Genomic DNA, 25,322 nt, shown 5'->3' with positions numbered 1-25,322 from the left:
TCATTTGCATGTGCCTTCAGATTCACTTAATATATCCCACACTCATAAAATTGTTGTGATTGGAGAGGACTTTAATTCCAATACAGCTTTAGAATAAATCTTAAAAAGTGTGCCTTGGCAGCACCAGTTCTTGTTCATTGCCTGTGAAAAGGTTGTAAGAACCTGGCTTTGATAGAAATCACTTTCAGGTATCTAAAGTTGAGGGTGATATTCCTTGAGGGAAAGGGAGAGAAACTATCTTGACTACTAGGAAGAGTATAAAAGACAGTTTAGATGTTCCTTACTTCTTTCTGAACTATTTTTTTGTGTGGGTCATACCTGCCATCATGTTTTTAAGCTTCTTGAGAGTTTGCAGAACTAAAACATTCATCTAAATTTATGTCTGTAGATACAAAGAAAATATGAGTTCTCAGTCCTGGTAGATGTAACTTTAGTTTCCCCATACCTGGGTTGCACATTAATACTTTTTTTCCCCAGGAGATTGGTCCAGAATTAAAGCTTCTTCAGTACCTTTTGTTTTTGCTGTTGTTGTTAGAGCTTCAAATTCCCAGATCTGGTTTGCATTTCAGTTCTTCAGTAGAAGTTTTCTGAAAGCTTAGGGTCTTTTGATTTGTTCACTTGCTTTCTTAGCTTTATTTTTAGTATTTTATTTATTAAAAGCATATTATCTTTTTATTTAGTAAAAGCTGGGTTCCCTTTGCCTAACTGTAGGAATTCTCCTAAGGTGTTCAAATTAGTCTTCCTTCCATGACTAGTAAGGACATCACAGCCCCTGGGTCACTTTGTGCATGTGATATATCTGTGTGCATTGAGGGAAGAAGGATTTAAGCTGACTAGACTTGGTGAAACCTTTCCTGGCCTCCAATCTGTAGGCCACACAAGAGAAGGCCAGGTCCCTCCTGAGAATTTTCTGGGATTCATCTGGACTTACCTAAAGATAGTGGGTCCAAGGCAATTTTGGATGCATTACTAGTGGCTGCTCTGTGGTTTGCACCAAGCTCTACTCTCATAGCAGTAATCTCCTGTATTTCAGGATTTGATAAATTTGGATGTTAAATTCATCAATTTTATCACAGAGATAGAGTGCTAAGTCATGTCAGTAACTAAACCTCATTAAAAATAGAGCACAATTCTAGCTGGGATTCAAGAGCACAACTCTAGTTGGGATTCAAGAGCACAACAGACTAACATAGATACCACTGCCCATGCTGCAAAAAGAAAAAAACAGCTTGCAGCTGGGGAAACAGGATATTTTACACATTTGTCCTTCTTAATCACTGTCACCCTGAAAAGTAAAGCCTTCTGATAATGTTTTCATAGTTTCAGTTACTTTCCCATGAAAGTCCTATAAACATAAGTTGTTTATCACATTCCTTCTAAGAAACATCTTTTGATGAACCTTTCTCATGACCAGTGTGCTTGGGATAGTAACTTAATTATCCAACCCCTGGTCATTGTTGAGAATCTATAAATGCTGGAGTCAGAGAATAAAGGTTAGTTCTTTCCTGTTCTAACCCTGAAAAGTGTGAATAATTTCGTGTCCTTTAGCAACAATTCACTATTTTGATAATTTCCAAACTTATTGTGCTCATAGGTTTTCCTTCTTTCCTGATGGTCACTTGAAAAAATAAAAAAATCTTTTCCTTGTTGAATTCCACTTTCTTGCTAACCATTATTTTGTGTTACCTACAGTGACATGTAGAGCTGATTCAGTTGGAATGTCAGCTGCCTACAGCTCCAGCTTCCCCACAAGATGATAGTGTGTCCATGGTGACACTGTGGCAGAAACATTATAAAGGATCAGCATTACCCTCAAGTGAGGATTTCTTAATTTTGCCTGTAAGTTTTCTCCTCCAAAATCAATTTTGAGGTGGTAACCATAATAATGCTCTCCTCATCTCTTTGTTAACTCAAGAAAAATATTACAAATATTTTCTTAATATTTATTAGTTAAGTATTTATTAATACCTTAAAGGGGGAGGCTGAAAAGTAAAAGAAAGAAAATAAGAAAAGAAAACACACCCCTTGGGAGAAATATTGAGTCAAGATATTCCTAAATATGTTCTCAGCCTTCATGCTGATGTCCTCAACCAATAGTAACAAGATGTTTGTGTTCAAGGTGCAGGCACTGTGACTTTCTGGCCCATTGTGTCAGCAAATGTGTAAACAAGTGTCAGGGACCAGACCTAAGGACTGGCATGGAATGAGTGACACTAATCTCTTGCGGGAGGTCAACATTCCGGTCCAGTTAGCAATGCATTTTTATTCAGATAAAAAAGGGATGTAGAGCAGAAAGTTCTGGTAAGGAGAACAGTAGAGACCAGTTTCCTGGAATAATTCTTCTATCTTCCAACTCATTCTTTGTCACCTTCTTTCTCAAGTGTCCTTCATATGACCCAGGCAACCCAATTAGTTGTTTGAAGGGACTGAATTTGACCTGTGAGACACATTTCAAGTGTAATAGAAATTAACAGATGATTTATCCTTGACCTCAGTGTCTCCATCTGCAAAAAAAACCCCAAAGCAATAATATTTAATGAACAGCAAAGTTGCAACTAATTGGTGCTCGGTCTGCAGCAGCTTTGCCATCTGGGGACTTGAATTCGTGACTGGGGTTGCGGAAAGCAATGTTAGGGAGCTCATAAACTGGGATGGACACCAGGAATAGGAAAGATGTGAGAGGTTGTAGGATTGAGGTCTTAGTCTGCCTGTGCAAGGTTGGATCGTAAGAGAGAAGTGTGAAATGGAGGGCATGAGTTCATGTCCTGATTTAAAGATCTGGGAAGTGGGAGAAGTTTGAAGGTAGTCAGGATCTACTTCACTTCCTAGTATGGGGAGATGCAAAAAGGACACCAAAGAGTGGAGGAGAAAGCAAGAAAACTTGGGTATCAAACATATGAAAGAGTTGCTATTTGAGCAGTAAGGTCAGGAAATTGAATCCTTATCCTGGGGAAGAGAGTCTTGTGAAGGATGCAAGGCAATTTACAAGTTCTTTTGGTATAAGGGAATATCAGGGTAAAAATTCAACAACCTAGAAAGTGTTTCAAGTAGAAGGGTGGTGGGTAAAAGAGAGGCAGTCCCAACAATACCTGCAGCATCACATCCTCTGTAGGAACTGCTCTGTAGGTATAAATAAGTATGCTCTTGTGAGATGGAAAATCATAAAAGAATGGAGGAACATCTGGATCTCAACCACACACAGGATTAAGCCCTGACTTATGTAGCCTGAATCCTGTGAGATAAACATGGAAGCAGAATTCTAGCTTGATCTCCAGTTGACATAAGTGTAGTTATAATCCTGAGATTGAATTTGACCACATTATAGCCAACATCTCAGCTGGTTTGGATTTTTTCAATATTTTTGTGTGTGTCTGATCATACAAATAGTTTCTTGATTTTCTGTGCTTTTCTTCAAAGTATGAACAGTTGCAGCAGTTCACAGACCAGCAGGGTCAGACCTCTGGGGATGGAATCCAAATCCACCCCCAGATGCAGATACAAAGTGATCTCCTTTGAGAAGCCATGGCTTCCATTGGCTTCATCAGGAGTTGATCACTATGTCAGAAAAACTGCTTTTTTAGACACCCAATGATGGAGATCAGTGTTGAATGAACAGCAAAGATGTTTAAAATATTGGTTTCATTGCATTACAGCAAGCTGACCTCTCCAATACTGTTCCCTCAGCTGATAAAGTGATTTTGCATGGCAGAGCCCTCACTGCACAAAACTCATGTGAAAGGCCTTTCAGAAGTGTAACACCCTGCCCAAGGGCACGAACAGTTTTATCAACATTCATTAATCTTTTTTTACCTTTTTAACTTTGCATTAATTAGAAGTGAACAAAACTATCTGTAAAGCTCCCCCATACAGCACTAAATTCACCATTCATTCAAAAATTTAGCAAAAATTACCATATGTGTGAGAGGAAGCCCAACGTTTTCTGCTTTTCCAGGCTGCTGAGACAGCATCCTCTTAGTGTTGATAAAAATTGCTTTGCAAAGGTTGTGCCTCTTTGGATTTATCACTATCAGCATGTGGCAGTGTTTAAGCTTCCAGCTAAAAAAAAAAATAAAAAAAAAATTCAAATGGAATTTTACAGTACTTGCTTTGGGGCTGGAGCATAAAACTGCTCTCTTAGCAGCTTCCAAGTCCCAGGAAGCTCAGTCCCTGTGTTTCCTGGCTTTGTCACACCCCAGTATGCATTCCTGCTGATCTTTCCCACTTGCTGTTTACTTATTATATTGCACAGTTTAGAGGCATCATTTTTATTTTTTTTTATCTTTATATGATTTTGGCTACTCTTGATGACAGGTATTTAAAAAAGAGCAAGGATATAAAGTGCAAAACTAATGTACCATGCACGGAGGGCAAGGCACCAACATGGAGAAGAGGAGAAAGCTGCTGAAACAAGATTTTGAAGAAATTTTATTTTCAGAAAAATGGCTGGGTCTACATTATCAAGCTATGAGCCCAGTGTGAAGGCAGAGCAATGCTTAGCACTTGGCATCTACGCTGCACACCTGCCTCAGGCTAGCTCTGGTGCTGAGGGTTGGATGTCTGATAGCAATTAGGACAAATTAAGTGCTGACATATTATTCTGGTGAAATGATTTCCTAAAGGACTGCAGTTTGTGTGTTAGGAGCCCCATCTGCAATCTGAATCTGTATCTGCAGGGTGGTGATAAGGAGATGCTCTGGAGAAGTGCACTGTGGAGCTGAACTGAGGCACTAATGGAGAAGAGCTAATGCCCTTGGACTGGGTGGAGAGCAGCAGTGGGTTTACTGGTGCAGCAAAACACACAATCAGATCTTAGCAGATACTAGCCAGTCTCTAAGTGTCCTGAAACACATTTACTGAAGACCTGCTCTGATATTCTGCTTTTTCAAAAAGTACCTTTGCATACTGGAGTGGAGGAGGCATACTAGCATTTGTCTTTTTCTGGTGCATATCTGGTTTGATTTTGGCTTTTTAGCACTTTTTAGCACTTCACTGTCTGGCTGTATTTTGATCCCCTTGATGAGGTTACACACAGAGTACTTGACCTTGTGTTTCCTTCCTGCACACGTAGGACAGAGCCCTTGGAGAGAGCTGGAAAGGACTTTGAATCCTAAAGCAAACTCAGCCCCATTTCATGGGAAGGGTAAAACGAAGGGTAACTGCTCCATTTTGAAGCTTCTTTTGTGTGTTTGATCTTTCACAGCGTTGCTCATTCAATCTGTCCTGCACTCATGATATGAGGAAGCCATGAAAGTTAATCCATTTTAGAGATGAATTGGTTCTGGCAACTGTCCCCAGGCACAGGTCAGCAAACACAGGATGGACAGGCATTCCAGGGCACTCTGAGGGAATAATTCCTTGAAAAACAGCACCTGGAAAATGCTCACTTCCTTGTTGCTTATCTCCTTTGGTAGTAGGTAGCTGGCACAGAGCTCAGTTTCACCTTGGCTCTAGGCAAGGCAGAACTGCCAGACAATGACAGTTTTCAGATGAGAAGCTTGGGGAAAAAAATAATTTTAAAATTACACATACAGTCCCTCTGAGGAGAGATCTCTTTGTGCCAAGCGTTAATACACAGCCAGAACAAGTCTTTTCTTTTTACACATTCCTGTTGGCACTATAAGCCCCCAAAATAAAAAGCCTATTGTGAAAAAAGCAAAGAACAGAAGCAGAAAAAATAAAAAAAAATATTGTTTTGTAGGGAAACAAAACAGTTCTGATGCTTCATTGATCACAGTCAGCAGTGTAAATAGGAACAATGACCTGCTGAAATGGCCAGGTAGAAAAGTTACTCCATTTAGAGAAAATTCTAGGAAACTGAGAATGTTGATTCCAACACGGGAGAAAATATACAGAAAGCTAGTCTTTGTCTCAGCTCCCACTGTGAAATCTCTGTGTCTTCTTGTAGTCAGGCCACAAGCAAAGTTAAAGGTTGAGGTGTTTCTTTCATAAGCATTTGACTTACATTGACCTTAAAAAAGGCTAAGATCCTGATGCTGTCAATCTACGCTGTACAGAAATTAATTCTAAATATGAATTTCATTGGCAATGAATGCCTTATCCCCCTTCATCAGAACCAAATATCTGTCAAAATTCAGAAACTCTGAGTTGAATACCTTGAGCATGGTATCTAAATAAAAACTATTTTTCTTTTCTATCTATTGACTGTGCAAGCTCTGAGACAATATATGGCTATTATACTGTTCTTTATTCTTAGTTGTCAAACACAACTTTGGACTTTTTTTGTAGAAACTTTGGCCCAAAATCCGACACAGAACCACAACAACAGGTTTTTTTTTTAACATCAAATTATTATTATATGCCTCTTTAATGAAAGTTTTAATGGCTAAAACAGGAGAGATGCTGAGAAGCCAAATTTTTCAAGTTTTAATTGATGTCGGCACCCTTCTTCTCTTTAAGAACTGTGAATGTTGTCTCCCTTTGGATTGTTCAAATGTGTATTTCAGGTTACTTTTTTATCACTGGTGAAAACTTCCCTTTTGCTTTTAGACTAATAAATTAGGTAGCTCAGAGGGAACTGTCATTCTGAATTGGGATAATTTTTTTTTTTGTGCAGCTCATTTCTCTTTAAGCACAGCTGCTGGAGTTCAGTAGAGCAATCTCTAACAAAGCCATCTGAAGAAAAAAGACAATATAGCTGCTAGAAATGTTACCACTTGGATTAACACACTCAGTCTTAGCTGGAAGAAATCTGGCTAATGGGCTTTAGGTCTCTTGGGAAGAGAAAATTATAAGACATGAGCATTGTCTAAGAGCAGAAGTCTTTGGTGTTGCAAAAGCTACCTAATATTCTTCCTGTCTGGAATGGGCTTTGAGCTTTTGCTCTTGTGTCATCTCTTGCTGACCTAGTCTCATCTGTCCAACCAAGTTTGTAAATGAAGAAACACATTTGTCCTTCTCACATGGGAAATCCTAGGACAGAGAATTTGTGTCAGTAAATTAAAGCATTCCTGCTGAAGCAAAGAAAAAGCTCTTCTAAGTTAAAATAATCTTCTAGCAATAAATTTACTTGCCAGTAGCATGCTTTTGATAACCTAAATAAATAAACATATAAATAACTAAAAAATTTGACCCACACAGATGCAAAGTAGCTTAAATTGTAGAAGATATTCAGTGCTTGCCAGATCTTGGTATTACAGGCTGCCTGTTGTCCCTGTGGCCTCCAAAAAACCCACCACAAATTCTGCAATTTCCCAAAATTCATTAATCTAATTTGTGTCTGTTGCATGTGGTGGCTTCTCCATTACTTTCCTCACAAGAATTTGTACATGATGTCCTGGTAGACATCCTGTTGTCCACCAGCCAACAAGTGCTTGTGCAGGGCATATAAATAATCCTAAAACATGAGAAAACTTGAAAGTAGATTAAAACTTTAACACCCTTGTCTGGTTTCTGTGCAAATGAGCTGTGCATGGTCCATTGTAATGAGGTCCCAAGGTTCATTCTAATATCTAAGATACTTTATCTTCAATATAAAAGATGGGCAGCACCAGGACCATCTGCAGACCTTAGGTCTATCTGTTTATCCTGGATATTGAAACCCCTCTGAGGATAAGCCTCAAGTTGCAATCATGCAACTTCCCTCCTAGAAGGAACTGCCACACAGAGGGTGAAATTCAGGCTCCTCACAGTCTGGAGGCTGAGCATTTTATCTCTAGTATTCATCCAGGCAAATATTCACCAGAGGAAACCTAGTGGAACAAAACATAAGCTGGTTGTCTAGATTCTCCACAGCTAGTGCAGAGAAATAGATTACCTCTTGCTTCAAGGCAGATGTCTAAAACCATTAGCTGTGTCATTCTTTAAAGGCTTTTTTTGCTTTCCCTTGCCTATAAAAATATTAGGAATAATTAACTCTGATACATAAATGCTTATCATATATATGTCTAAAATTAGGTAAACTGGCTATTGGTGTTGTCAGGGCTCATGATCTAGGATGGCAGGGGAACCTTGGTGTTTTTTCATTTACAAGCTTGCTCTGACCATGCCAGCACCATCATTAAGCCATCCCCGAGAGTCCCCTGGCAGTAACACAATTAGGGACAATATCTCACTTAACCTAAAACCTAATCTCCAAACTGCCTATGCACAGCAGTGCAGCAGTACAACAGTCCTTGACACTGCATAACCTCAAATACCAACCACCCAGCCTTGTCCTCTGCCTTTTCCACCCATCTACATAAAGAGAGATTATTTTCTTGTTCAACAATCCTTCCAAAATTCGTGATCAAGTCTTTGCTGTGCTGTGTAACATCTCTTTGAACTCAGGTAAGTCTGTCAAGCCCCCGTTCCAAAATATTCAGGGCTTGGCCTCCTCTGGAGCTAATGGTTGCCTGAGGAGCTTTGAAGGTCAGAGGGCTGCTCAAACTCATGTAATCCTCAGAGCTGTGAGAGACCTGTGTTCCTCAGAACTCGTGCCATTAGAAACAACTTTATTTCACACCCCTGTGAATTGTTCTCACACAAATATTTTATGGTTAAGACAAAACACCAGCTATCTGAATGAAAGGAAGCAGGCAGGTATTAAGGTAAAGAAGGAAGAGCAATGCAAACTGATGTGACAGACAGTGCATGACATTTTTCAAAGTGTTAGTATACCAATTAACTGGAGAAATAAAAGCAACCATAATGTAATTTTATGTCAAATGACTCTCAGTTATAGGCATAAAGAGAAAATGGAGGCTTCTAAAAATACAGGACTTAGCCTCCAAAGACTGAGTCTATTTGAAATGAGAAGTTTGCTTTCAACATCTTCCAGCTCACTTTCAGATCTCTCACCTCCACTAGCCACAAGCCAACAAAATAAACACATCTACTATCAATTTAAAATGTCTCCACCTGAAACTGTCTTCAGACAAACATTTACAACTTGTAGCAGCCTTTTGTATACATTCCATCAGTTCCTATTCCTCTCAGCACACAAAGCCAGACTCTTTATAGGAGTCTCTCTTCCCTTCATGGTGGTTCTAGACTGAAACATTCTCATTTTTAGAGTATCTGCTGTGGTGAACACCTGCCTTCATAAGAGTCCTTGTTTTTAAACAAAAAATTGTATTATTAGCACATTCCTGGTTAGCACAAAACCACTACTCTTAGTGCTCTATGGACTGGAGGTGCATATTATAAGACATATTGTTATAGATTGGTTTTTTTTTAAGTCAGTAACGAATTCCATTGGCAGCTAAAAGCAAAAGTAAAATATTTCAAGATTTTCCTTCTTGGACACTCCTCATATACACTTGCCCTTGCATTGTTTCCTTCCATCTCCCAAGGAATGTAGTGTAATTTCACAAGCGTGATCTTTGACTCCTTTCCAGGTCATCACTTTCTATAGGATTTGATCTTTTCCTTAAAGGACAAAATATAAGGTATTTTTGGAAAAGAGGGAAATTATCTTCCAGCAACCTGTTGATTTGCTGTGAAAACTATTCTGCTCTTAGCCTGGTTTTACTTCTGGTCATAGTAAAGGCATCTAATTATCTTTTGCATATATCAATCAAATATGTTTTGCAAATGAGCTACACTATACAGGATGCCCACAAAATGCTGTATGTCCATCAAGTTCTTTTTTCACTGTGTTAAAGCATATGCAATTGTACCTTGAGATGTATTAGATGATGGTGGCATTTTATAAATAAAAATAGTTACAAAAATAATTTTTGGAGTATTTGTATGCCTAAAAGCTTTCTCATTATCCAGAAATGGTGCAGCAAAAAGCAGTTTTGTAAGAAACCAGAATTATTCAAGTGGGAAGATCGAAGGTTGCAGTTGGCCCCTGTGGGTTTATTTGCAAACAGCCTTTGTCCAGCAGTGCTCTCCAAGCCCTTGGGTGCTGTCCCTGCAGAAATATGGCTTTTTCTCTTCATTCCAGATTTTTATATTACAAGGTGATAAAATGTTCAGGATCTGAAAATGCTTCACAGATAAATAAAATTTTCAGAAAATGATAAACAGCTCCACAGAGAGGAGTGTCCACTTTTGATGAGTCTCTAACAAGAGCTTTAACACAGAAATATTTGACAGGCTAATGTCACAACACTTCTATATCCCTGGCTATTTACAGGTTTCCTAAGTACTCAGAAGCATTGTGTTCCAGTAAAGCATAATAGATAGTTTCCAGTTTTTCTTTTGTTGTCAATGCTTTCTTTTATTTTGGACAGGGTGTCAGACTGCTCTGTGTGTCAGTAAAATGAGGAATCTTTCAAGGGGGGCAGAGATGGAACAAAGGGAACATTGCTGGTTAGGTTTCTTTCTCTCTGATACTCCCCTCTTAACAGAAATCTCCTGAAATAAAATTCCATAAGTTCTTAATTATTTTATCTATTTTTTCTTGGGAAACTATTGGAACAAAAGGGTTTTCCTATCTCATAATATTGTTGAATCATGTAATTTTTTAAAGAGCTTGCACTATGGCAATGTTTTTAATAAGTTCCTTAGTGAAAAGAATGGGAAAACAAAGAATCCATAGGTTATTTTAAATAATGTTTTGTTAACAGGCATACTGTGTGTTGTTACAAGTATGGAAGATATACTTTGTCTCTGCAATGTATGATATTTCAAGAGAAATTAAATCTCTGATCCAGTGCAATTTTCATGGAAACCACATTTTCTTCTGAAAGGGAAATTATTCTATCTTTTAGGTGTTTAATACCTAAAAGATTCCTCTAACTTGAGTATAGGTGACATTTTTGTATCAGAACATTCTGTAGGCTGTAATGCTTTTTTTCAAACTGCACATTTTTAATACATTAGAGTGAAATTTGGAATTTTCTTAGCCTTAAATCAATATCCTAATCAACATTTATTTTTGCTCCCATGGTCAGAGACAATATTTTACTTCTCTGCTATGACAAGCAGCAAAGGGAAGGAATAGAGAGGAGATATCCATGTACTGAAGTCAGAGCACTTCCATACAAATGTAGTTACTAAAGCTAACATACAAACTCTGCTTTTGTATAGGGGAAAAAAAAATAATAGATTTTATATTTATTAGGAGTTTTAAAGAATATGTCTTTGATAATATTAGATCTGCATGGCATACAGCAACATATAGAAATGTCTTATAGACCAATATCTTGTTAATTGCATATTAAATATCAACAAGATTTTTAAAGTGTGCCATTTTAAGATCAGTAATCTGTTCCACTATATTCAGCTGCCAGCATATTCCTCTCAATGCAAGAAATACATATTTTCTTAATTTAAGGGGACAAAATATGCCTCCCTGCATGTGTTGAAATAAGTGAAGGGAAGGAAAATGTCAGCTGTGTGTGTGTGAGCCACCTGCAAGTAATATAAAGAAACTGTGCACGTAAGAGGAGGATCAGCTGTGAGCAGCAGTGCAGGGACCCTGCTCAAAGGCTCAGCCTGCACCTCCCAGAGCCCCCTCTGCCAGGTCCAGGACAGGGAATTGTGTCAGGTTCCCTGAAAGCCTCATTGTCCTGGGAAGTGTGTGCAGATCCCTTCTGTTGTGACAGTATCTGTCATTTAGATAACCAGAAGGGGTGGGTGTAGGTTGCTCAGAGCAGATTAGTGGCAGATCCAGGATGAAAACTTGACTCCCCTAAGTCTCAGGAGAACACTCAGTTACTCTGAAGCCTCTGCTCCCCACTGCTGCACACACAGCACAGCTGCCAAAGTGCTGAGGTTTCTCAGTTTTCACCACTTTTGGCATGGGATGCACTGAAGTGGCTCGGTATCATGTTTAAGACTGAGTTTCCAGAACCAATTCAGAGAGATTGAGATTTCTAAATAATCCTTTCCTTGGAAGTGCCTGTAATTTAAAACTCCCTTAGCATGCTTTTCTCTCATAAAAGAGTCTTTCTGATTCATGTCACTGTTATTTGTGACCTGAGGATTTTGCTGGAATCCTATCTGCTTTTTTCAGTGCCATCAGTCCTAGAAGAGGTTTTATGAATATGCTCTTGCTCAAGGAGCACTTTGATATATTACCCTGTTGCAATTAGATATCAAAAATACATATGCATAAAGTGCAGATTCAGCAATTACTTGATAATCTAAATATTAAAAAAAAAAAAAAAGAACTGTATCCAGCAACAGTAGATAACAACTTGCACCAAAATATTTACCTTGTTTACTTTCACATTTGAAGTGATCAAGGAAAATGATGTATTGAGTTTATTTCTTTTCTGTCACCCGAGATATGTCATCTGACCTTTAGCTGGGGCTGGTGAGCAGGGGAGTCAGCTGCTGGTGTTTCATTATCTGTTACCTCTGAAGGACCAAACTCTCATCCAGCACAGGTCACAGCGTGGTCACTTCAGCTAAGCCTCACAGGGATAAAGGCCTGTCACTCATATATACTCTGGCCTTTGCTTCAAAAACACCAGGATCAAACAAGTTTAAGGAAGGAATTAATTTCCAGATGAGCTGAGGAAATTGGGATGAGAGCTTGGGTTTAACATAATAAATGAGCTCCTTACCATAATCTTTTACTGGCCAGCACGAGAAAAAAAAAAAAAAAAAAAATTTGTGTTTTTTCTCAAAAATATCAATGAACATTTATATAAACTTTTAAAATGTGAAATTTAGTGCAAAAAACAAAAAAAAAGATTTTGAGGCCAAATACTGTAATCTTTAGTCACAGAAGTGGTTGGGTTTTTTTGGTTTTTTTGTGAGTATATAATCTTCTCTATGATACTACAGAAGGAATAAAAGGTGCAATTTCTCTTTACTGTGAAATGATATTTGATCCTAATTTTGGTAAGAAAGTAAATATTTCCATCCCCAAGGACTATTGTGATACAAAACAGCCCAGATGTTAAAGCATCAGTGTCTCCAGTCTATTGCAGATTAAACATCCTTACATTTTTATTGTGTAAATATTCTCCTTCTTCCTAAGTAAAACAGAAGAAAGGAGAGTCTAATCAAACTAGAGAAAGATACATTTTATTGCCAGTTTTTCCACAAGTTTCTCATGTATCATTTAAGGAGACCAAAGGTGCTCTTTCTACCTTGGAATATGTCTATCACAGATTAATAAGAAGACACCTAAGCTTGTTCTGCTCTTTGTCATCTCAGAACAACACAAATGAGGAAATTGCACCAGGGACCAGGTGTAGTTAGAAATCATACTGAAAGATTTATTCTTCCAGCATTAATGCTCTATGTAGGTTACTTGAGCTTTTAAAGTAGAAGAGACTCCCATCAAGCCAGTTCAGCTCTTTGCACTGCACTTTCCTGCATTTCAGACCTAAAAGATTAACTGAAATATGTAAGCTCTCCTAGCACCAATTCAGACTGGTATTTTCCCATTTTTCTTTCTCTATAGCATAAGATCAAGATTGTAATCCACCCAGAGGACTCCTAGTGCACCAGTGACAGTAATACATTCAACTGGTGAGTGAGGTTTTCTATGGACCTGTCAAGTCCCATGTAGAATTTGAATTACAATTTATTAACAGAAGAGAAAGTTGTTTCAAAAATATTGTATATTATTATTATTACTATTATTATTATTATTAGCCACTTGTCCATGCAAAATTTTCTAATCAAAAGAGCTTTTTAATCATGAGGGGAATTTGTTTTCTTCAAAGTGAACAGTGTGCTTTCATTAAATAGAGTAGAAAGCAAAAGACAAGTTCTGAAATGTTATCTTCTGCTGAGGATACAGGGGACTGAGGAAAATCCTTTCAAAAGCTGACCTTTTAGAAGGAAAGCCCATTTGGGTTTATAGCTATTGCTTATCTCTACATGAGAGATTTATGCAGGTAAGTGCCTGCTCTTGAGATGAGAAGATACTTCACCATTCATTGTTATTCCAGGCACTAAGATGACTGACAAGGCCAGAGCCCACTATTGAGAAAAAGCATTACTCCAAGGAAGGTTATGAAGGATTAAAAAGCCTTTCTTCTTAGAACAGATCGCATTTGAGGAGCTAGTCTGTAAAAATCACCACTAACAGGGAATTATTTGGCAGCAGGAAGCAAGAGTTATATCAGTTTAGAGCTGCTGATCACCTGTAACCCATGCTGCTTAGTTTCATTTGACTATAAAAGATGTTGAAAGCCATGGCCTGGATGTAGTGTCGGTTCCAACATGGCATATCACAAAAGGATGAGCTGCCCTGTGAAGCTGTGGGAATTTAGAGCGCAGACACAAAAAGTTAGCATGGATTTAAGCTTTTGATATGACCCCTAAGGGAACACTGGTTTTGTGGCAGTTCACGAGCTGTTTTGCTGGCCACAGCAGCTGTTAGAAGAGACAGTCGGTGGGGTGACATCTTCAGAGGAATTTCTTACTCTGTCAAGTCCTTACTTTTCTTGGTACACCAGGAGAGAGACCATGGCAGTCTGGACTGTGCTTGTGAGGGACTGCCCACGTTCCCATCCTGTACCTCAGCACACTCCAGACCTAACCAGGCAGAATATTCACAAAGCAGCAGTGAGTTTTCGTACCTCTGCTCAGAAGTTTTAGCTCTTGGATTGTCTCCTCACAAAAATCTCCATTAACACATTTGGTGATATTGCTGTCTTCCTGTATTTGGCCAGAAAATCTCTTCCACAATCCAAATTTTTGTTTAAAAGTTTGGTTTTTGTTGTTTTTTGTTTTTTTTTTTTTTCCCCATCTCCTCTTTTAAATTGTTCAATCAGTTAACATTCAAAGACTTTGTGCTCTTTTGGAAAATGCTTATACTATTTAAGATCAGCTTTTCTTAAGTATCATAGTAGGGTGTCATATACAGGGCATTTTGAGGACATAACACCTCATTTTTTCAAGAGAATTATGAGAATTTTTGGCAAATGAATACTTGTTTAAAAATTCCCATCCTTGATTCTGTTGGATTTGAGTACTATTTAAACCAGGCTGCTGATTTTGTTTTGGTTAAATAATCCTCTAATAATATTTAGTAAACCCCCCAAATCAACAATTTTTTTTTCTATTATTATTATTTTTCTGTTGATCAGAACAGAACAATCAAAATAAATAAACAACTTCTTGCTTACCATAGCAATTATCTTCTGGCAATCACGGAGTCCACATCTCCAGAGGTAACTCTGAGTCAGTCTTACTGAAAAAAAATTTGCATTCAAGAGCTGTTAAGGAAGGGGAGGGCATATTATTGACTGTCTTTAAACAGAGAAGCACAAAAGAGTCTAACCTCTCATTTATACTTCTTTAACTAGGGGATGATGAAGGGAGAGGGACACAAAAGCAATTAAAAAGAAGGCTTAGAAAGGATTGTTGCAGCAAATCAAGTTGCTGTGATACCCTGTTTGGTGTTTTCATTCTTCCTGCAATTTGTTAGGGGAAAATTGTTTGTTGTAGGGAGCAGAATTCATTCTGGAAATTGTTTTCTGGCATTCAACACATGAGGTTAAACCACAGCCTCTGATGCAGAAATGGAGGCCTCTTATCTCTACAAAATAGCAACATTTATCCATGCTTAAAAGTGTTATAGTAAGGCAAATGATTATCACAGCAAAATCAGGCATCTCTATGAAATTAATCATCTCATTCCAGTGTAAATGTCAAAAGTACATTCCAGGTGAATCCAAGGAGTGTCCAATAAAGCTGAAAAATGAGAAAGCACCGATGTATGAGTCAGTGGTGCTAAAAGTGCTTTCCATGCACTCATTAGAGAGGAAGGGTCTGATCTGATTGGAGTCAGACAATTTTTTATCCTTGCCCAGATTTGTGAGCTCCAGAATGATATTGTGTTATGCCAGAAACAGAAGGGATGAGCACAGTTCAACTTCTTCCTTCCTGTGAATTGTCAATGTTAATTTCTCAGCTATTAATTTGCAATTTCCTAATTGAATACAAGTGTAGGAGTTTTGGAAGCTGAATGAAAAAAAAGCATAAAAATGAACTACAGAGAAAGGGTCAGTTTTGTTTTAACTTTAACCCATTTCAGTCCAAGAGAAGGAAAGAAGATAGGCTCATATGAAAGGTGAATGTGAATTTTCAGAGCTAATGCACAGACTGAAATGGCATAGACACAGTTACAATTATTAATGCACATTTTACCAAGGCAGGGCATATCCACCTCTACTACAAAACTGGCTCATTTGCCAGACTGTGCCATCATAATTAAGAGCAAAGAGTGATCCTAGGAAATTAACTATCTCTGGTTTAAAAGAATTATGAAAATACATCCCAAAACAAAACCAACAGAAAACTTCCCTCGAAAAAACAAACCAAGGAAAAATTTAGGAGAGTTCTACACTGAACCCAGTGAATTCAATCTAGCAGTGATGTTGTTTAGGCTTACTTTGTGCCAAAAATAGAAGCCAGAAAAGTGAATGGTGCATGTTGATGATAATTTTTTTAAAAGTACAGTCTCCATCAAGTGAAAAGTTGCTGGTCTTTTGCAGTGACTGACAGAAGAAACTTTACAGAGCTGCATACTAATGATAAACCCTTAAGTGTTTGTTGTAGTTACCCATCTGATTTTTAACTAATTTATGTGCTATCCTGACACTCTTTATTACCTCCTAAAATCATCATTTAGAAAACCAAAACTAGTCTCCAATGTCTTGAATAGCAAAGCTATTGAAAATTTAATAAAATGAAACACATATATATCCTATCCAATTAAAAAAAATCTGTATTGCACATAAGTGCAACAACATTTTACAGGAATATGAACACAGTGAAACTCAAAATTAGAAATATATTTTCACTAAGTTTCTTATAATTAAAAAAAAAAAATTACTCCAGACCATGCAGTTTACAAATATAAATGATTTAGTGACACCTCATTAGAAACAGCAATATTGATTTCTTATTAAGAAAAACTAGCACTGCTGTAAATTCACTCCCTCCTGAAATTCCCAACCTTGTCTTGAGTTACAGTCACTACCATTATCGATTTGGAGCCCTACTTTTCCTTAGATTCACCTTTTCTTTTAAAATCATGTTTCTTCCTTCACTTTCATTAACTTTAAACCTGAAAAAAAAACCCAAAATGCTCTGAACATGCAAAGCAAGTTCTTGACAAAGAAAAGGAGAACATAAAAAGGTGTAACCATCAGTTCAGAGTGTCTCTGACATTGACCTTGTGAAGAAAGACAAAAAGAATTGAAAGGGATCTGTGACCTGTAGAAAATTCACCTGTCACTGATGAAGCCATCCCATGGCCCAGTGGAGCAGAGGCATTTTTTTGACATCAGAGAGAGGAAGAATATCTGTAAAACACAGTTCTTTTCTTCAAAGAGTGACTCCTGCCTGGGTACTGATTCCATTTTTACCTAAGAAATGTAGGGATTCTTTTGTTATGTAAGAGCCTGTCCTGTAACACCCTGGATTTCTATGCCAGTTTATGAAATCTGTGTACAGCCTTCCTGTAGCTATTTGGTATCTATTATATTATATAGCCAGTATAATTCTGGAATGATCTTCACCTTCTTTAAGAACAAAACCTCATAAAAAGAAAAAGCATTTTTAAGCGATCCTTTTATTTTATTCCTGTCTACATTATAACATGTTACAAAACACACATTATCCAAGTGTTTTAGTGGAAGAAGCAGCCTGCCTTTTGATTTCTGCTTTTCTTAGACAGTGTGCCTTATAACAAGAATATTTTCATTGCTTCATTATTACTTGATAGCTTCCTATTACAAAAGCATTATTTAAACAATGGGTTGATGATCCCCACAGTGAGAATTATGTTGAGAAGTTTCCATGGAAACAATACACAACATTAATAGCTGAAATGGCACTGAACTCTGCTTTTGGTCTCCAGAAAAATACCAGAAGCACCTATAATCAGAAACCTTTAAATACCTTAAATGATCTTATACATTATATTTTTATGCCAAGGTTTTCATGTTTCTGAGGCTACATGACATATGGCAAAATCCCTCAATAATTATAACTGTATAATAGCAGGAGCTGTAGTTATAGGTTCTGTAGCCAGATTTAATGTATTTCAGGCAAAAAAAAAATAAATATAAATACATCTCCTTAAGCACAAAATGTCATTTCATCATTCATGTCTATTTCTAGTGAAACAGAGATCCTACTATGGATATCTATATTGTGGCCAAATGAGATGAAGATTTTTCTACCGAGTCTTGGTCTTGCTTTCAAGAGAAATGGCAGGAAATGCTCTCTGTAAGAACACATCTCACCACTACATCTACCTGTTCTAAAAACCTTTTTGTGCTCATTAGAAGGCAGAAAAGTATAGCATCCACCTGTGAATGTCTTCCTAGACCTAAAAAGAGGAAAAAAAAAAAAAAAAAAAAAAAAAAAAAAGCCAATTTTATAAAACACCCTCTTTTTGCTGACCTAATGAAGGGGAAGTTCAAGTGTCTAAGATAGTGAGTATATCTGCCAATTTTGGCTCTTCAGTCTGGATTCAGTGAAACAATCCTGTTCAAACAAATCTTAATCACGATTCTCCTGATATCACTAGCCTGTCCATGTGTGTAAAAAAGTAAATAAATAAGTATATATGCATGTGTACAGTATACATGCACACATCTTTTGGCACACATCTTTTGGATCAATTATATTTGACTTAGGCCAATGTTTCAAGTTTCCTTCTGTGACAGTGCTGGTGAGAAGTTTGCCCTTTTCTTGCAAAATTTTCCCAGTACTCAAACTACCCCAGGTGCTTCTACAAAGCAACAATTGTCCTTACAATGTTAGTAAAGCAGTGAGAGCTGGCAATGCAGCTGTGCTTAAAGGCTTTGCTTAAGAGACCCCGAAGGCATTGAATCTTCTGATTTCCACCGAAAGCCAGCAACACAGCATTTCTGTAAATAGGACGTTCCTTCTATGCCACTGAGTATTTTTCCTATGGTTTGCATGATCACTTGCTAAATCTGTTATGACAGGCTACTTATCTCAGTCCAGAGTTTTATTAAGATTTTTGGATCATTTCCCCAACTCCAGACATTTCAGTGATAAATCTAACACACCTAGTAAACATTTATATAGCACATCAGAAGAGAAAAAAAAATATAGCAGGTTAATTTCACAAGTGTTGTTTTGCTTCAAGCCTCCTTCTCATCCTAATTGACCACCCAAGACAGGTGTGTGGCTGCTCTGCATCTACCGAGTGGCACAGAGAAACCTGGGCCAATACATTTATGAGTCTAAAATAAGTGGCCCAATTTTCAAAGAGACATAACACCGACACCTCCTACCAAAAGAAGTGAGAGCTGTGGTCTCAGCACTTTTGAAAATGAAAAATTAATTTGAAACAGAAACTTTTATGCCTGTGTAGGGAGATGCTCATGCAGGTAGCAAGAGCTCAGGCGGAAATAGACTGACACAACTTTTTAAAGGCTATTTTGCATCTATGATTCAGAATACAGCTGGAAACTTACCTGGTTTGCTATTTTATGCATTTCACGTTCTCTGCAGTTGAGTCTGCAAGTTTCAAATTATTGGCTGGCTAGTAAAGATCTGTACTTATCACACCAATAAATCTTTCAGGTAACTCATGCTTCAAAGCAGAGGTACTAAGAAGCCATGGAAATGCAATTTTTTTAGCTGATCTGATTTCTTAGAGCAAAGTTATTCTTCCCAGTCTGAGTCAGGCCTTTTTCTGTGTGTAGAATGTGTCTGCCTCAGACTTCAGACTGACCTTTAAAATTTTGGGAGGCAGAGCTGTGTCAGAAATATATTGTACTCTTTGAATGCTGCTCATTTCAGCATGCCAGGTTAGAACCTCATTGCAATTTAGGCACAAAGTGGAGCCAGCTGAAGGCATCTCCTGCTGCCACAAACCTGTTGTCTCTCAGGTTCTCACAGGTATAATTTGCAGAAAATAATGTCATATTCTCCAGAAAGGAACATTTTGTTTGTAAGTTCTATTATTGCCTTTTTTTGCCCTGTTGGGAAGCAGTCCCTTTCCAGCTTTCAACCACATGCAATATTTTACAGCCCTGGAAGTAAAAGTATGTGTTTATCTAGAGAGATATACCAATGTAACTTGGCTTTTATCTGTGGCAAAAATACATGGTTTGCATAAGTGTGGTATCTAAGAAACTTTTATGGGTTTCCCCTCACATCAACATGGGGGAAAGTAACAGTTTTTGCTATTTTATTTACAGAAATCTGAAACACAGAGAAAGATATTTGAGATCATAGAAGAAAGTGAAAAGGGAAGCAAAGAATTAAACTGGAGCTGCTGGGTTGCACACTGTTTTTTCCTTCACTTTCTACTTCAGAAGTAGAGGTGCTTATATGAACCCATTGTGAGTGAGATCTAATTTTCTTTGAGTTCAGGTAAATCTTTCTTATACTGACTTAAGCAAATCAACTTGGTTATACTTGGTGTTCTGTTTTTTAACATCTTAAATCATGGAGTCACATAAAAAATAAAGATGGAAGAATGTCTGAGGGTTGTTTGGTCCAGCCTGTGTCTGGAACCTAAAATTTTCATTAAAAAATTTCAAAGGGAAAAAAACACTTCCCTTTCAAAGCCCCATTAGCCCCATCATCTTCATAAAAATAGAAAAAATATAAATTTAAAAAGCCTTTAGTAGAAAAAAATGAAAATAGCAAAAGTTTAGGAAAAAGGTAAGTGTAAAATTATTTTATATTTCTACTATGAATACACACAAAAGATAAATTAAACTCATAAAGGGGCTCACACACCATACAGTGTCCCTTTTTCTTACAGAGAATTTAAGGAAATGGGGAGAATGCTGGTTTTATGTCTAACCACTAACTTTAGAGATCAGCAAAATGTACTGCTTTGCACATCTGTGAATACACAAACCACATTTTCTAATAGAGAATCATAGTTCAAGTGAAGTACCCAGAAGGGTCATTTTCCTATACATTTTCTATATATTTCTAGGAACATAGACCCCTTGAAGTCCACAGAGGCACTGGAAGAGAATTAAAGTGTCCAGGGAAACTTGTATCTTCCCTTCTGTTGTCAAGACAGATATTTGAACTCAAGTGTGTGAATACCAGTAAATAAAACCTTCAGCAAAATTGCCCTTCTTGGAAAAATAAAAAATAAAAAATTGATGGGAGGTTAATTTTAAATGCATAATTCTGCTACACAATAATTTGTTGCATTATTGCATTTCAGGGAAGTGGAAGGAAAAATTCATGCACTGGATGTGGACTCTATGATGTAAATAGAGAAGATGATTGACCTCTTCAACCTTTTCCCTATCTGCAGTGTGTTTCTCCAGTTTCCTGTCTCTACCAGGAGAGATCATAAGGTGTCCTTTTAAATATTAATCCAAAATTTTGTACAGTTTGAATATTCTGTTACATCTTTATGAGGGGAACTGAATAGTGTTCCTATCTAGAGTAATGATAGTACCTGATTTTAACCATCAAACCACTGGAAATTCACTGGAAGATTATGCTAAGGTTCAGCCTAAGGGCTCCACATGGCCTCAGGAGAGAAATGCTTCTTGTTGCCCCAAACTGAGAGATAAAGAGAGGTAACATGAAAATAACTTCTATGTGCTTTTCATCTTTGTTGCCTTTTGAGAGCTCCTAGAGGATTAGTTAGGCTGGATGTCTAAATTATTGAAGCCAAATGAGCTTTGGAGCCTGTGTAACCTTATCAGCATTTGCCCCTAGACAGTGCAGTGTGGATTCTTCAAGGTGGCAGGAGAAACAGATTCCACACCTTGCAGGATTCCTTCACATTCATAACCCTAGATCAGCTGACTTGACCTGTGTGAAATCCAAGTGGATTTACCCAGCCACAATCACACACAGATCTCTTTGAGGTCGGTGACCCAAACTGGAATGCAATTCTTGTTTCCAAGCCCCTTGTAACTGGCAATGGTCTCTAAAAGTACAGTACCCAGTCCAGAAAGTGCAACTCTCTGCTGTACAGCTGATGTATCTGAAGCAAAAATAGAATGAGCAAATAATGGAAAATGCAAAAGAATAGAATTTCCATGTTGAAATCCAATGTGTCATTGTTCGTGCCAGAGGCAAGTAATATCATATTCAAATAATCAGAGATTTTCATTTGGACACTGAATAGAATATATGACTTAATTTTGGATTCTGCCTGATTCAAGAGATACCTTACATATGCATTTCTACATCTATCAGAGAGCTGCAGAGATGCACAGACTCAGTCCAAGTTCCAGGATCAAGCAGTAATTTGTGGGTGTGATGTCACAAGTCAATTCCCCAAGTAAAGCAGAGCAAGTAATCACACAAGTCAAGATTTACTCTGCAGGATCAAGAGTTGCTGTATTTAGCTCTAACCTCTCATTTGACAGGTCCACTTAATTACCTTTATTACATGATTAAATGAGTTGATTTAGTCTGCATAAGTATTAATTTTCAATTTACCATTTAAATAGAGGACCAGCACTGTACTTTTCAGATTTACTTGCAAAATTATTTTTGATTTTAAATATGTTTGCATTCAGGGCTTTTTGTTACATTAATTAGGCAAAGTTAATTAAAAAAAACAACAAAATGCAGTTAGCATAGTCATGGGAAAATAGGAAGGGTTTTGAAATGAGACGGGTTGCTAAAAGAAAGACCCTAACCAGTAATAATCCCAAACAGTTAAATAGTGTGTTCTGCAAATGTCTGTACCTCAAAGTGTTGTAAAAAGGAGGCAAGCACCATTTCACCATTTTAAACAGACCCCTAAAGTCTTTATAAATGATGATGATGAAAAGCCTGCTCTCTTTGCTTGTTCTTTTCCCCCGCAGGGGACCCTATACCTGTAATCAAGTGGAAGTGAATTCTCCTCTATTATGCAAAGCTTGTTTTAGGTACAATGTGGGCACAAGGTGCTCTGGAGAGCTAAGCTATTGTTGTTGGCCAACCTGCTCTATTTTAAACCTCTCAGTAAAACACTTCTTTCTTTTCTTGATTACTTGCTTCAGACAAACCAATTTGAAAACCTATATAGAGTTGTTGTGCCTCTGGGGTTGAGAAGCTGACTTTCTTTGGTTCTCATAAGCTAATGGCCCTTAGTCACTTCTGTTCATAAGACTGAGCTGCATTGACTGAGGGCCATGTTGAGACTTCCAGTAATGTCTGCCAAATTTAGCTTTTGTGAATTGTCCCCATCTGTTGACTGTGTGCAGAAATAGACTCACAGCTCTGCTGGATTGTAGGTGGCTGAATGACTCACCAGCCTTCCTCACCAGTGCCACAGCCGCACTGAGGCTCAGAGAGGACCAACAACAGACAGGGGAACATCTTTGCTGTACATGGGGCTGTGAGCATCAGAGAAGCTTGCAGGCCACTCCTGCGCTTCTGTGACCATCACACGGTCTTGTGTTTCTGGTCTCAGCAAGCTTGGCTTAGCTGGGATAAGAAGAGTCAGTCAAACATCAGAAGAGGTTGCCTGAGAAGCTGAGCCAGCTCCATCGTTAGGGATTTGTAAAGCCAGATTAGGCAGGAGTGTGGAATCAGTGGTGTGGGTTTAGCTGGTACCACCAGCTGTGCCAGGAGACCTTTCCAGCAGGGCTTCCTACCGAGTTTCTGACTCCAGAGCCTCTCATGAGTTCCCAAACCCTGTGAGGAGCCTCTTTAGTCCACATGGAAGCACACATCTTGTCATTTTGTTTCACATAGCTATTGCTTATTGCAGTGACATTCTCCAAGGGCAGAAAATAAGTACCTTTAAGTCTTTTTCTGAAAATTACTTCTACAGTACACAGCTAAACCAAGATTATGCCATTGACTCCTTTCTTACAGAACCACTTCCAACCTTTCCTCAGCATATTTACTTTCTTTGCACTGTATCAGACAGTCTCTGTACTGTGTTTCAAATGTTGACCCAGTGAAGCTGTAATCAGTGGGACAATTTGAGAATAAGGGTCTGCCAGACTTGTGCATACAATTATTTTAACCTAGTTCATTACCTTTTTCATGGTTATCAACCAAGATTTAGAAAAATCAATTTAATTAAAAAAAAAAAAAAAAAGGAAAAAAAGGAGAGAAATCTTGCCAAATATGTTGTCTTCAAATTTTCCAGAGTTAAGAATTTCATTAACTCATTACATTAGACAGTGGACACTGCATCTGGCTTAAAATTAAGCAAAATAAACTCCACATTAAAAACTTAATGAAATCCAAATTAAATCAGTTTCATTGTTGCTGAAAGATATCTTGTTCAAATGCTCAGGGTAAGAAAAAGATTGAAAAATGAAATATTCTGTATTTCTTGAATTCTTCCTCTTCATATATTATCTGATATATGCTTGTGTCTTATGTTAATGTGTTATATTAATTTCCTTCTCTTTGAACCTGTTAGGGATAGAGTTTTGGAACAGAAAACAAGTTTAGAATTCAGTCCTACCCTATTAGTAGAAATCTCTTTTAAAACATGGGTCACACTGTAGAAAGAGTTTGATTGTCACTGTTTCAATTAAAGCCTAAGGAAAAACAATCTGTGCTCAGTTAAACTTCAAAGACCTTTGTCACACTGAGGCTACAACATTTTCATAAGACTGAAGATAACCCCCCACAAGCAGGCAGCTGGCAAGCAGGCAGTATGTATTCTTGATTCATAGGTAATGGTCTGTTAGTGAGCTCAAACTGTAAATATCTATCTGTTTAATGTTGGTTTGCTTTTTATAAATTTAACCAAAATTCATATATTCTGTCAGATTTCATGGAGATACTACAGTGCTCCATCTCTTCAGGGAAGGGTTGGGTATAAAGTTCATGTAATTTAAGTCAAAGATTTCTGAGATTATGCTTTTTCCTCCAGCTGGACTACGTAAGTAAACATTGACAAATAGAAGCTCTATTTTTATGCAGACCTGGAGATTAACTTGTGTCCCTTTAGTACAATACCAAACAAAACTATGAATTAATATGACACATAAAAATCTTCGCTGTTTTAGGGTCAGAAAAGTTACCTGATCATTTCTTTCTGACTTGCCTGATCTTCACTGGTTTAAGTTTAGTAACTTCACATTGTGAGATATAAGATTCCCTTTCGTAGTTTTCACCCAATATTGAATTATCTAAGGTGTTTTTAACAAATAAATAAACTGACACTGCTGAAACATCATCCTTCTAATGTTAGAACTGTCAAACTAAATAACCTCAAAGAGAAAAATCCCTTTGCTCTTATCCAGATACAGTGCAATGTCCTTATTGACATTTTGAAGGCTCTCAATGTTCAATCAAATGCTGTGCTCCTGTTCCAAAGCTGATTCATCTCCAGACAGGTCAGAACACGAGCTATGCCTCTCAGTCATGTATATGTATCGTGTAAAAGCTAAATCCTCCTTATTCTGCCTGGGCCAAAGCAAACAAGCAACACCTCAAAGGCAGGAGTGTGCAGGTTCTAGGGCAGAGGAATGCCCCAGCAGAGAGCTCAGCAGTGTGCAGTCTCTGGTTGTGAATGAGAGGGTCACTCA

The sequence above is a fragment of the Poecile atricapillus genome, chromosome W (genome assembly GCF_030490865.1).
Source record: "Poecile atricapillus isolate bPoeAtr1 chromosome W, bPoeAtr1.hap1, whole genome shotgun sequence".
Taxonomy (NCBI): domain Eukaryota; kingdom Metazoa; phylum Chordata; class Aves; order Passeriformes; family Paridae; genus Poecile; species Poecile atricapillus.
The sequence above is the reverse complement of the archived record's forward strand: the minus strand, read 5'-3'. Positions refer to the sequence as shown.